The 12,744-nt window shown below is 47.9% G+C and overlaps 1 pseudogene; it reads left to right on the top strand.

Moving 5' to 3' along the window:
- Positions 1-12,714, top strand: part of LOC111158228 — a 33,779-nt pseudogene extending 21,065 nt beyond the window's left edge.
- Positions 12,715-12,744: the final 30 nt, after the last annotated feature.

Here is a 12,744-nt window from a genome sequence, read left to right as displayed (position 1 = left end):
TCATGACCTGAGCCAAAGGTAGAGGCTTTAACACACTGAGCCAGCCAAGCACCCCAGGAAAATACTTTCTTAAGGAGACTGGTTCCCTTTCTCCCTGACTTCATCAGTCTAATTCATTGGAGAAAACCCTGGTATGTCATGAATCCAGTCTATGTCATGAATAACTGCTCACCTATGCATTTAATCAGGTTCCTGCTCTGTGTCCTCTGTCAGCAGGGATGAAATTCTCACTGAGGTCAGTTCCTGTGACCTGTGGTTCAGATGAGGAATTGCACTTGGCACAGAGCCTGGGGCCACATTGAATGCAGAGATGAGGTCAGCAAGGGCTGCCAGTTCTCCCTGCCTCCCCAGCTCCCTATCCTCAGCCCTGCCACACTGCCTAGTAGACACTTATTAAACAAATGTATATTCAGTAAATGTCCCTTTTCTGCTCTTAATGAAAAGGGTTATCAGTCCAACATCATCAATAGATGCTTTATTTAGCAGAAATTACCTTGTTCCTTCAGAGCTCTAAGGGAATTATATAGTGTTGGTGCCAGAATAATTTTAGTATGTTTCCCCCCAACATTTATAAGATAATTTCAAAAACATACAGGAAAATTGCTAGAATTTTATAGTGAACACCAGTATACTGATCCCCCAAGATGCTACAGTTAACATTGCACTATACATGCTTTATCAAAGATTATTCACCTGGTCATTATTCCCTTCTTCCTTCAAGGTATCCTATTTTCTACATCTCAAAGTGGAAAACATTACAAAGTTGTCCCAAATGCTTCAGCATGCACGTCCATAACTGAAGTTCTTATCTGCCTCTGAATGTGACCAAAAGGAATTAGTGAATCTCATGATAACCAGTTTGTCATAAATCATTAATATCAATGAGGAACTACAACATACACATCCTAAGAAAATATTAGTTAATGCTAATCTATTGCTTTCCAAGTTTACTGAGATCCTTCTAATTTGATGTTCACAGTGTTTCTGTGTGGATGTAATCCCCTCCTGTTGGCTTTTGAAATTACGGGAGGGAGGTTATGTGGAGCAAGGCCAGATGTCTGTGCCCCACAGAGAAGGGGAAGGGTAAGCCAGTGGACAACAGCACATCAACACATTTGCACTGTATACCCAGGCCTTCCAGTGTGGCATAATTGCTGATTCCCACCCTCGTGCTTATCTTTGTACTGACTCTGGCTCATCCCTTTGTCTAGATTATTTTTTCTGTCTGAGCAAGTGGTAAAATTCCTGTAGGGCTCAGATAATGTCACCTGAATTTTCCCAACCATTTCTGATGAACTAATTTCCTCTCTTCTAAGTTCTACGAGTTCTGGCAACTGTTAGAATACCAACCAGTGTTCTAGGTGCGTGGACATCTAGCTGGCTCTCACCCTGGGCTCATTAGTTCTCTTAGTTCTCTTCCTAAGAGGAAACAGAACATTCTTGTTTCCTTAACTCTCTAGGAGAAGATCTTAAACATTCTAGATGCTCAGTGAGTGTTTACAGAATTGATGTATGGAATTACATTGGACGTAGCAGGTGCTGAGGATAGACTCTCCTTGGTGTTAAGGAGTTGACAAAAGCCTTCACTAGATGTCTCTCAAACCTACAATCCATGGCCCTAACCATGTCTCTCTCTGTTCTCCTGAGCACCCACTCCCCTGTCCGCCCTTTCTAACCGATCTCCTCTTGATCTGTAACTAACCAGGTATACAAGAGGTCCTGCTCTTTCCTCTGAAATTTCATGTCTTGGACAACCTTGGCTTTGAAGGGGAGAGAAGAGCCCTGGTATTTCACTTTTCTTTGGAGTCCCTACTGGCAGCTTCCTCAGATGTGATGAGGCTCCTGTGACAGTTTCTTCAAAGGTCTTCAGGCTTTCCCTGACTCTTATATCAATGTGCTCCGAGCATCCACCTACTTTCCATTTGCAAAGCAACACGCACTGTTTGTTCCACTTCCAAGTACAAAAATCTGTGAATTATGATATTGAATTGCACTGAAACTGTGAATTGTGGCATTCTCTAACTCTGAAAATGGGGGAAGGTCTGAGGTGTGCAGAGACGGGGGCAGGGGGGAGCTTAGCCCTAAGTGGAGTTTCCTTGGGTCCTTCCACAAGTGCAGGTTTCTCTCCTGAAGACCTGAGGATCATTGAAGACCAGAGAGTTCAGCTCATCTCAGCTCAGTAATAATCAAAACAATGAGCAGACAGGCTCCTGGGTGGCTCAGTGGATTAAGCATCTACCTTTGGCTCAGGTTATGATCCTGGAGTCCCGAGATCAAGTCCTGCTTTGGGCTCCATGCTCAACAGGGATTCTGCATCTCCCTGTGCCCCTCACTCTACTTGCGCTCTCTCTCTCCCATTAATAGCTTAGCCCTAAGTGGAGTTTCCTTAGGTCCTTCCACAAGTGCAGGTTTCTCTCCTNTTCGGCTACCTTTGGCTCAGGTTATGATCCTGGAGTCCCGAGATCAAGTCCTGCTTTGGGCTCCATGCTCAACAGGGATTCTGCATCTCCCTGTGCCCCTCACTCTACTTGCGCTCTCTCTCTCCCATTAATAAATGAAAGCTTAAAAAAATGGGCAGTGATTGTTTCACTTTGTTTCTCCGCTGGACCACAGAGAAGCTGTGTTTTAGCTAGGACCCTGGCCATTGTCAGCTCGTACACTGAATATTGAAGGCACTCTCCCTTTATCCCCTGTCTTATCCTACTGGTTCCAGGTACATGGAAAAAATATTTCCTTGTGTTTTCCTCAATCCCAGTGCCACCCAAATGAGTCCGGTTGGAGGCATTCCTTCTGGATTCTGACTCCCACTCCTGTTGTGTACTGTCCCCCCTCTGTCCACAGGGGCAGCCCTGTGAAGACAAGGATGACCCAAGTAAAAGAATGGTGACAGCCTACCTACAAAATGGCTCTCAGTGATTCTGGCCTCCTGATACTCATGCCCTGTGTAATCCCCAGCCACAATGAACAGGGATGATGGGTGCAACTCTCAGGATAGAATGCAAATAGTATAACATGACTTTTAAGTCCGTATCACAAAAGACATCAATGTTTCCACCTTTCTCTCTAGGTTCTCTCACTCTAGGGAAAGCCACCTGTCGTGACCAAAAAAAAAAAAAAAAAAAAAAGATTTTATTTATTTGAGAGAGACAGCAAAAGAGAGAATGAGAGAGCACCAGCAGGGGGAGGGGCAGAGGGAGAAGGAGAAGCAGACTCCATGCTGAGCAGAGAGCACAACACAGGGCTCTTGGGAACCTGGCCTGAGCCTATGGCAGATGGTTAACTGACTGAGGCACCCAGGGGCCCCCAACTGTCAATTTCCTCACATAGCCCTATAGAGAATTCCTTGTCATGAGAAGCTGAGGTCTCCTGTCAACAGCCATAGAAGGGATCCAGCCTAGAAGCACCACCCAACCTGTATGCCCTATAGCCCCCCTGTAGCCCCAGTCAAACCCCCTGATGAGAGCGACCTCAGTTACCACTTGACTGCAGCCGCATGGGGGACTCTGAGACAGACCCTGCCTGTGGTCCTGCTCCTGAATTCTTGACCCACAAAAACTACGGGAGATAACAAGTGGTTATTGCTGTTCTAAGCCACTAACTTTTGGGGAAATAACAACACATATTAAGAAATGTAATATAATATAATAGAAGTAATAAAAGGAAATAATTTTTCCATGTATCCTGAACCAGTAGGATGGTATAGGGATCAATAGAGAGTGCCACCAGTAGAATGATCTGGCATTTCCCAGGGTCCCTGCTGAGAGACAGCTAGCTCCCTGTTGTCCAGGAGAGAAATAAAAGTGAAAAAATTTCTGCCCATTGTATTGATTACTACTGAGCTCAGTTGAATTCTCTGGTCTTCACATGATCCTTGGGTCTTCAGGGGAGAGAATCCTCCACTTTGTCTAAGGACCTAGGGAAACTCCACCTGGGGCTAGGTTCAACCGAGTCTCTGCACACCTCAGACCTTCCCCTACATTCAGAGTTAGAGAATGTCTAAATTCACAGTTTCAGTGCAATTCCATATCACAAGCCTCTCCTCATGGCAATCAGTGTATTTGGCTTATATATTTTTTTCCAAAACAAACAAACAAAAAAACACCTTAAAATGAATATATTTACTTTGTTTTAGTAAGATGTACTCAGTTCTCCATAACCTAAAGGAACTAATATTTCTACTGAGGGAGGCCAACACACCACTTGTTTGACCACACTGGTCAGAGATGTTAATACACAAAAGAAGCCATACTTTATTCTCTCCAGGAGAGAAGTGAAGACTTCATGGGAGATAAATCCTGGGGGAATATAATATTTAGCCTGGTGGGATGATGAGGAGTGTGACCTCTGGGGAAAGAATGAAGACAAACTAAAGAGCTTACAGGCATCTCTGAGTCAAAAATCTTGAATGAGATCAGGATGACTGGACCATGAATCATTGTGGAAGAAGATCTTATAGCGAAGGGAGGTGTCCGGAGACCAGGTGGGAAATATCTGGAGTCATAGATGCTGCACAGAGAAAGTCCACAAGACATCCCACCAATAATCCATCTGTCCATCCATGTATCCATCCATCCATGCATTCATCCATCCATCCATCCATTCTGCATTTCCTAATACATATTTTCTGTCTCCCTACCCCATGTATAAAAGGGGTAGTTCATAGAATTCTTAGCATTTTAGGTCCAGACCCAGAGAATGTTCCATGACAAATCCAAGGTGGTGTATGGGCCGCTCTGCCATCGGCATACATTCCAGCAGATTTAAAGGTGCCTGAGGTATCAATGGTAAATAGGGATGTTATTGGTTTCTACAGATTTTTTTTTTCATTTTTCGTATTGGAACAGGTTTTATTTAGCTTAAAAGTTTTACAATTAAATTTATAGTTTAAGATAACTATACAATGTATCCATAGACAGTTCTCAGAAATAATATAGAGATGTCTCAGGTATTCTTTTTCTTGTTTCTCCCAAGGGTAACAAATTACAGATACTGTGGTGCAATATCACACCCAGGATATTGACATGGATACAATGCACACCTTATTCCAAGTAAAGATAACACTGGAAACTTCGGCAAGCCTCTAGGGGTAAGGCACAGTGTAGGCCTCTTAGGATGTGGAGTAAGGCCCTGCCATCACCTACATATAACTACTCTCTTTTTGAAAAACCAGTCTTGGCCTGCCTGGGGCCTTTATGGGGACTGAACACTGACTTTGGGCTGCCGAGTCACCAGGTGTCCTGATCTGCCCCTCATGAGCTGGGTGCTTTCTGGTCCATCGCCTGAGGGTGGTAAGCACAGCAGCCCTCCATAATCAGATGGAAGCGGTAGGTACATGATCTGGCCTGATCAGGCCCCGGGGCACAAGCAAGTTCCCTGAAGAAGTTGCCTGAATGCTCCTGGTCGCCACTCCTACCCCATAGCCTCCTCTCTCTCAGTCTATATCTACGGCCTCATGGGAAGCTCCCAACTATCAGTGACAAGGGAAAAGAGGACAGGGGCCTGGTTTCCAGCTGCTTCTGTATGATACACGGGTCCCGCCTGAAAGAGAAGAGCTTCAGCATTATAGCCCTTCTCCAGCCTCTTCCCAAAGGACAGTGGGTAAGGGAAATGTTCTCAGTGGGCACAACACTGGGCAGTACCCCAGGTGGTACACTTTGCTGGGAAGGAGAAATGCACATGTATGCAAGTAGATGCCCATTTCAATGGTTTGGCTGGATGGCCTGAGACTTGGAAAATCCCATTGGAAACTTGTGACATAGAAATTTGGGGGACAGGTATGTGGATAGATTTCTCTGAGAATGGAAGGACAATTGTGTCCCATGGGAATTCTTCCCAAAGGGTGACCTCAGAAGAGGAGGATTTTAAGAATCCATAGCTAGGATGAACATTCTGGGGCTATCAGTCAGCTTGTTTCCCCGGGACAGCCCTCATTGCCCAGTGGGCTCATGAATAAAGGGGCAGGAATGGATGTCAGGCACGGGCTTAGGAGCACAGATATGTGTTTACCAAGGCTGAGCGGGCTGAGCCCACTGCTGCGTGCCCAGCCTGCTAGCCACAGAGACCGACATTGTGCCCTGATATGGCACGGATCCCTGGGGTGATCAACCCACTGGCAGGGTCATGACCCTGCACCACTTTCATCATAGTATGCACAGCATTCCTCTTTTTTTGAAATAGATACTTAAACCACAGATATTAGTTTATCCTCTTCGCCTGCAATGATTTTGCCAAAACTACCATCAGTGGACCTAAATAATTCTTTACCCCACCCTCACTGTCTTCCCTACCCTGTTGCTCTGATCAAGGAACTTGCTTCACACGAACAGAAATGTGTCAGTGGGCCCACTGCTCATGGACTTACTGGCCTTCCCATGTTCCCCGTCCTTTGGAAGAGCTGGCTTGGCAGACTGGTGGACAGTCACAGTGCTGGCTAGGTGGTAGTGCCCTGCTGGGGTGAGGTCAAGTCGTCCAGAAAGAAGGCTGTATATGCTCTGAGTGCAGCTTCTCTCCCTGGGATTAAACCCTGGACTCTCTCCTCTTAGTTCCTGGATGGACTCCTCTTCCAGTTGGCATTCACAGGGAGCCTGTGCGGTTCTCGCCCAAATGGGAGTAATGGCAGCCACAGGTGTGCCTGCCCTCTGCCCTCCCCGACCCTCCTGACCTGGCAAATAATCTGTGTGGAGTCAGGCTGACTTTTCTAAAACTCTCCAGCTTGGAGAAGTCTTAAGCCTTGCTTCCCACCAGGCACTCTCTCCCTCTCCTGCCCTCTGACTCCCATCTCCTGGCAGTATTTTTTTCAAGTTGAAAAAATCTTTTCCATCTTCCTTTTCCCCAGAGGCCAAAGTCACTGAAAAAACAAACAAACGAACAAACAAACAAAACCTGAGGCAGAAGTGAAGCTGGGGAAGACTGATTGATGAGAGCCATCAACAGGGTTTTTTAACTACTCCCATATGGTTTTCTGCCCCAGTCTTAACCCCGTCCCCTCTCCCCCTTCCTATTTCTCCTTAACCACTCCCAGGAGGAGTGTGGTAGACAATTTCCTCAGCAATTTGAGGAGGCTGTGAGTAAACTTTGTCACAGCCACTCTGGGACCCCAGCCAGCATCAAACCACCCGCTTACTCCTGCCAGACCATATTTCCTGAAATACTTCAATCTTCTCTCCCGCCCTTCTTTCCTTCTTCACTCCATTCTCCTCCCAACCTCTCTTTTCTGTCTTCATTCCCACTTTCCAAATCATCCCCTCTTGTGGTCAGAAAGTATAAACTTGCAGTTATAAAATAAACTAGTCATGACATGTAATGTACAATAAAGTGCATAAATACAGCTAATGATATGCATACAAATATTGACTCTTGTATACCTCAAAATAATGTTATTGTCAGTAATATCTCATTAAGAAACTTTAAAGGTAAATGAAAGGAAGGAATGATTCCTTTTTGGTGGAATAACGGTGAGATGATAAAGTCTATGACTTTTGTTATGGGTTCAATTGTGGTCCCCCATAAGTTATGCTGAAGTCCTAACTCCTGGTCTTGGGAAAGTGATTTTATATGGACATAGGGTCTTTGCAGCTATATCCACATGATACTATCCACATGGTCCCTTCCTGTAAGAAGGGACCAGAGACAAACAGGGAGGAAGTCACATGGATACACAGAGGCAGAGAGGGAAGCCGGCCCTCTAACAACAGAGACAGACATCAGCGGGCAGCCGACCAGAGCCCCTAAATGTCAAGCATGGCAGGAAACATCCAGAAGCCGGGAGACAGAACATGGCTCTGCAGAGGCCTTGCTCTCTTTATTCCAGCCATCAGGATGGGAAAGGAAGAACATCCCATTTTGCATTATTTTTTCTTTTTGAATTTATTTTTTATTGAGATATAATTGATACACAGCATTATATTAGGTTAGGATGTACAAGGTAATGGTTGGATATTCGTCTATATTGTGACGTGGTCAGCACAATAAGTCTCGTTTCGAGATCCACTCTCTCGATGACTTTGAAATATACAACACAGTATCATTAACTACAGTGAACATGCTGCACACTATATCCACATGACTTTTTAAAAGATGTTATTTATTTATTTATTGAAAGATTTTATTTATTTATTTGACAGACAGAGATCACAAGTAGGCAGAGAGGCAGGCAGAGAGAAAGGAGGAAGCAGGCTCCTTGCTGAGTAGAGAGCCCAATGTGGGGCTGGATCCCAGGACCAGGACCTGAGCCAAAGGCAGAGGCTTAACCCACTGAGCCGCCCAAGGCCCCCACATGACTTTTAAGTTCATAACTGGAAGGTTATACCTGTTGGCCACGAGAAGGGAAGATACTGATGGTGGAAATGAAAATGGGAAAGATAGCCTGGTCAGGACAATGGGTGAAAAGGAGCCCACCAGCCTCACCAGAAAGGACTGATATATTCTAGGACAAAGGGCAGGTGGGGGCGGGTCCCGGGGCGGAGTCAGGCCCAAAGGGAAAATTTTCTGTAGAAACCGCAGATCGCGGTGCAGTAGAGCCGCCAGGAGCTTCCCAGGGCGAATGGGGTGGACTGGGGTCTCCAGCGTCCGTCTTGGCCTCCTGCTCCGGTTTTTCCTGCTGGTCTGTGCTACAGCAGGCTGCAGCCCTGAGTTCAGAGGCGGAACCCAGGGGTGGGAGCTGGGTGTTGGGGAGTGAGCATAAGACGGGGGAGCAGAAATGGTGTCCGCGGAGCGGTTCTGGAGCCTTCTCGCCCCTAAGACGCAGACTCCTCAGTTATTCTCTGCGGGCCGCTTTCTGCCTGGAGGGTGTCCGGGCGGTTGTGGGTAACCACGACCAGAAAGGTGGAAGAGGAAATCTCACAAAGTTCTGCCAGGCTCTGGGGGCGGGGAGCACAGCGGAGGAGAGAGGGCCCCGCTGGAGATCCGCGGTTCTTCACAGTCTCTGCAGCTTCCTCTGGGAGCCCAGCTTAAGCCTGGAGCCCCTGACTCTAGGCAGGACTCCTGGCTTTCCCAGGGAGGGGGCCGCCACATGACCACGTGCCTCGAACCCTGTCCCCCTGTTCTCCCTGCAAGAGTCACCTCGCTCACTGTGGTCAACCAGTCCAAGTGGGATGGACTTGTCCGCATGCTCAGGCAGCGGATTACCCCCTCCCCCTCCCCATGGGACACCAGGTGCTCCTTCACCAGCACCTCCCAGCTCAGGGTGCACAGCTCTGATGTCCTCTGGCCAGAGACCTCTTCGCTCCGGTCCCAGGAGCATATATGCCCACAGTCTCTTTTACAGGGTGTGACTTTCTCTCCTGTGAGTGCCATTGCTCCCCAGAACACTAGGGCTCTCTTCCTGATATTCAGATCAGGATGTCACAAAGGGCACAGAGCCCCTTTTCCCACAGGGCTCTGTGGTGTGGATTCTGAGGGTCCTGGGGCCCAAGGAGGAGGTCCAGTGGCACCTTCATCCATGGATTGTCTGTGGCTGCTTGTCGGCTACAACAGCACATTGAGTTGTCACTACAGAGTCCTATGCAATATTCAGTAGACACTGAAAATCTTTGCACCAGGCTGGCATTTCAATGAAAATCGAATAGGGTTCGTCCTGTCCTTGCATCCAGGATAAGATACTTTTGAATTTTATTTATTTATTTATTCACTTATTGATTGATTGATTGATTTTTAATGAATTTATTTATTTGACACCGAGAGAGAGAGAAAGCAACAGAGGGGACACAAGCAGGAGGAGTGGAAGAGGGAGAAGCAGGCTTCCCACTGAGCAGGGAGCCTGATGGGGGACTCCATGCCAGGCCCCACCGAATCATGAGCTGAGCGGAGGGAGATGCCTCGTGACTGAGCCACCGAGGAGCCTCTAAAATACTTTTTCAACATTGTGTTTGGAGAAAAGACTAGACACTTGAGAATATTGGACTTGAATGTCCCTGCCACTCAGCCCCCAACCCACAGGNAGCCCCCAACCCACAGGTAATTCAACTACAAACAGTTTTCGCTCCTGCAACAAATTTGGGGAATGGGAAAGGACCTCTACGCAGGTACCTGAGCCAATGGTGTCACTGCGAACAGGACTTGGGGCAGGTGACTTCTCGTTATCTGCAATACCAGCCATTTCAATGACAGGGGCCCTGATGACACTAGGATCCCTGAGGACGATGTCAACTCACACCCTAGGTCCACTGACAATGTCTGCACGGTCTCTGCTCCCCAGTGTCTACCCACCCCTGCGAATGACCCATGACCCTTTGCGGAAGGCCAGCAGGAAGCACTGTATTGCTGTTGACCTGAAGGGTCCTTTCTGATGGATAGCTTGCGTCTGCTTCTATTACAGGGTTCCAGCTCTGAAAACGGGCTCAGGTCTGGAACCCAGGCAGAGGATCCAGACTTTCTCTTGGGTGTTTGCTTTCAGGTTCCTCTCCGTCCATCCTAGGACTTCGTCATTGATTTAATTGTCTAAATCCAGCAGCTTCTGGGTTGGCCATCTGGCTATCTTGCCTCTAGGATCACCATGTTCCGTGAGCCTAAGGGCTGGAGAGCTTTCTGTGGGGCAGGCCTGGCTGGCATTGCAGCCTTAGCATCATTTCAGTCATTGCTGCATCCCTGCTTCAGATAGTTGGGCGCCTACACCTCAAATCTCTTACTTTGGGACTTTTCACCCGTTTACAACTGGGTGCCTATTTCTGCAACACCGCCTCCTTCAGCCAAGGTTGGCCATCAGACAGACGTCACCGACTTTCTTGACAACACTGGTGCCCTTCTTTATGACTTTGCTGTAAAGAGTTCTCCAGACCTGTCCATGAGCACAGTTGGAGGACATGTGTTTAGTTTCATGTTTGGCATTTCCTGCTGTATCTGTTCTGTCAAAGGCTGAGATGCTGGGTATCAGCCTGATAGACACAGGGGACATTTCAATGGCTATGTGGCCTCCTGCCAGGCAGAGACATCCTGATCCTATCCCAACAGGGGAAGAGCAGCAGCCTCTACTGCTGTGGGCAGTCCTTGCTCTGCCAGCACAGCCCTACAGGGATGCCACTGCTGTCACCTGGATGGCAGAGGGGTGCCTGCTGTTCTTTTTCTTCCAGCCCCAACCTCTACTTCTACTATTTTCACTTCGCAGCTGCTCTCTCACTTTCCTACAGTTTCTCCATCACATCTCAGCCCAGGCCTGGACCATCATGGTGTGAGATTCAAGGCCAAGTGAATGAAAACAAGTTTCTTTCCTATACCTGTGGGAGCAAGGAGGTCAAACCTGTTGGTCCTCTGGGGATGAAGCTGAAGGACACAGTGTTTTGGGGGACACAGAGGGAACCTCTGAAAGACCTGGGGGAAGAGCTCAGAAAGAAACTGCTGGACATTTTCACTAAGAGTGGTGAGTCGGAAGGCCAGGAAAGAAGGAGAACACGTTGGCAGGACTGGGGAGCTATTGTGTTCTTGTAAAAGTTCGAAGTGGGTCCCAACATGCGGCCCTGTAGCGTGGACAGAAAAGGAGGCAAGAGCAGGACCAGAAGGGCGGAAGGGGAGCTGAGGAGTGCATAGCGGGTGGGGCAAAGGATTGGTCAAGACCAGAGGCTGACCTGTTTCCGCTGGTGGGGTGGGGGCAGATTCTCTCACCATGCAGGGCAGCCTGATGCATGAGTGTGGGGCCGACGGACACACCAGAGGATCCTGGTGGTTCGCCTTCAATGAGCAGTTAACTCACTTCTTTGACCCAGAGAACAGTGGTTCCTCTGGGAAGCCAACAGTTCAGAGGCACGTTGGACAATGATGAAGAGCTGACCAAGCTCCTTGTGGGGACGTCAAAGGGAGACTGTAAGAGCTGGCTCCAGCAAGTATGGGAGCACTAGGATGAAATGCAGGAGACCACAGGTAACTCAGAAGACTGGATCGAGTGCTGGTTCTCTTGAAATGAACTTGACCTACCCCACAGTGTGGTATGTGTGTGTGTGTGTGTGTGTGTGTGTGTGTGTGTCTTTGTGTATGCATGTCTGAGGGAGAGAGAGAAATTCATCCATCCATGGCAAATTCTTCCTGGAATTTTAATGGCCACGGGAATGTTCTAGAATCCTTCCTTTCCCTTCCCACCTCCTGGATTTTTTCATCACAGCACACACCTTGTGTTCAGGTATTTCTTGGATTTCTTGCTGCCCCAATCAGGGGAACATCAGTCTGTTTCCAAAGATGGTGTTCTTACTGACCCCCGTTTCTGAGAATAATTGTTGTTTCCATGTCAACTGGTGTATTGATGGGAATCCTTCCTTCAGTGCCACCTGAACTGTCAGCTCCTGAGAGGTAGTCGCTGTCACCATCCTTATCCTGCATCACCTCCTGTCTGTCACAGCAGGAGCAACTGCTTACATTGCAAACCCTGCTTCCCCTTTTGGCCGGAGGAGCCCCTGAGGGACAGGGCGCATCCCCTCCTCACTTCCCAACATCAGGACTGGTCACAGCAGCTGCCACAAGAACAGTGATAGACACCGTCTGCCTGGGAGGATGGACCTGGGCCAGCAGGAGCTGAGGAAGCCTCCCCCCGTTTGGGGTCCCAACTGGGGCTCTGATCCTTACATGGTTTCATTTCAGCACCACCAACAACACAGCCAGATGTGGCCCAGACCAGGAACATCTGCATGGTCATTGTGAGCCCCGACGTTGTCGTTATCGTCGTTGTTGTCATCATAATTTGCATAATCATCAAAAATTCACACCCTGTGTGGAACTTCTTTAGAAGGACAGGTAGTGAGAGCAGTTTGAGAGGGAAGGGAG

Source organism: Enhydra lutris, unplaced genomic scaffold (genome assembly GCF_002288905.1).
Source record: "Enhydra lutris kenyoni isolate GAN:26980312 unplaced genomic scaffold, ASM228890v2 scaffoldscaffold58, whole genome shotgun sequence".
Classification (NCBI taxonomy): Eukaryota; Metazoa; Chordata; class Mammalia; order Carnivora; family Mustelidae; genus Enhydra; species Enhydra lutris.
The sequence above is the reverse complement of the archived record's forward strand: the minus strand, read 5'-3'. Positions and strand labels throughout refer to the sequence as shown.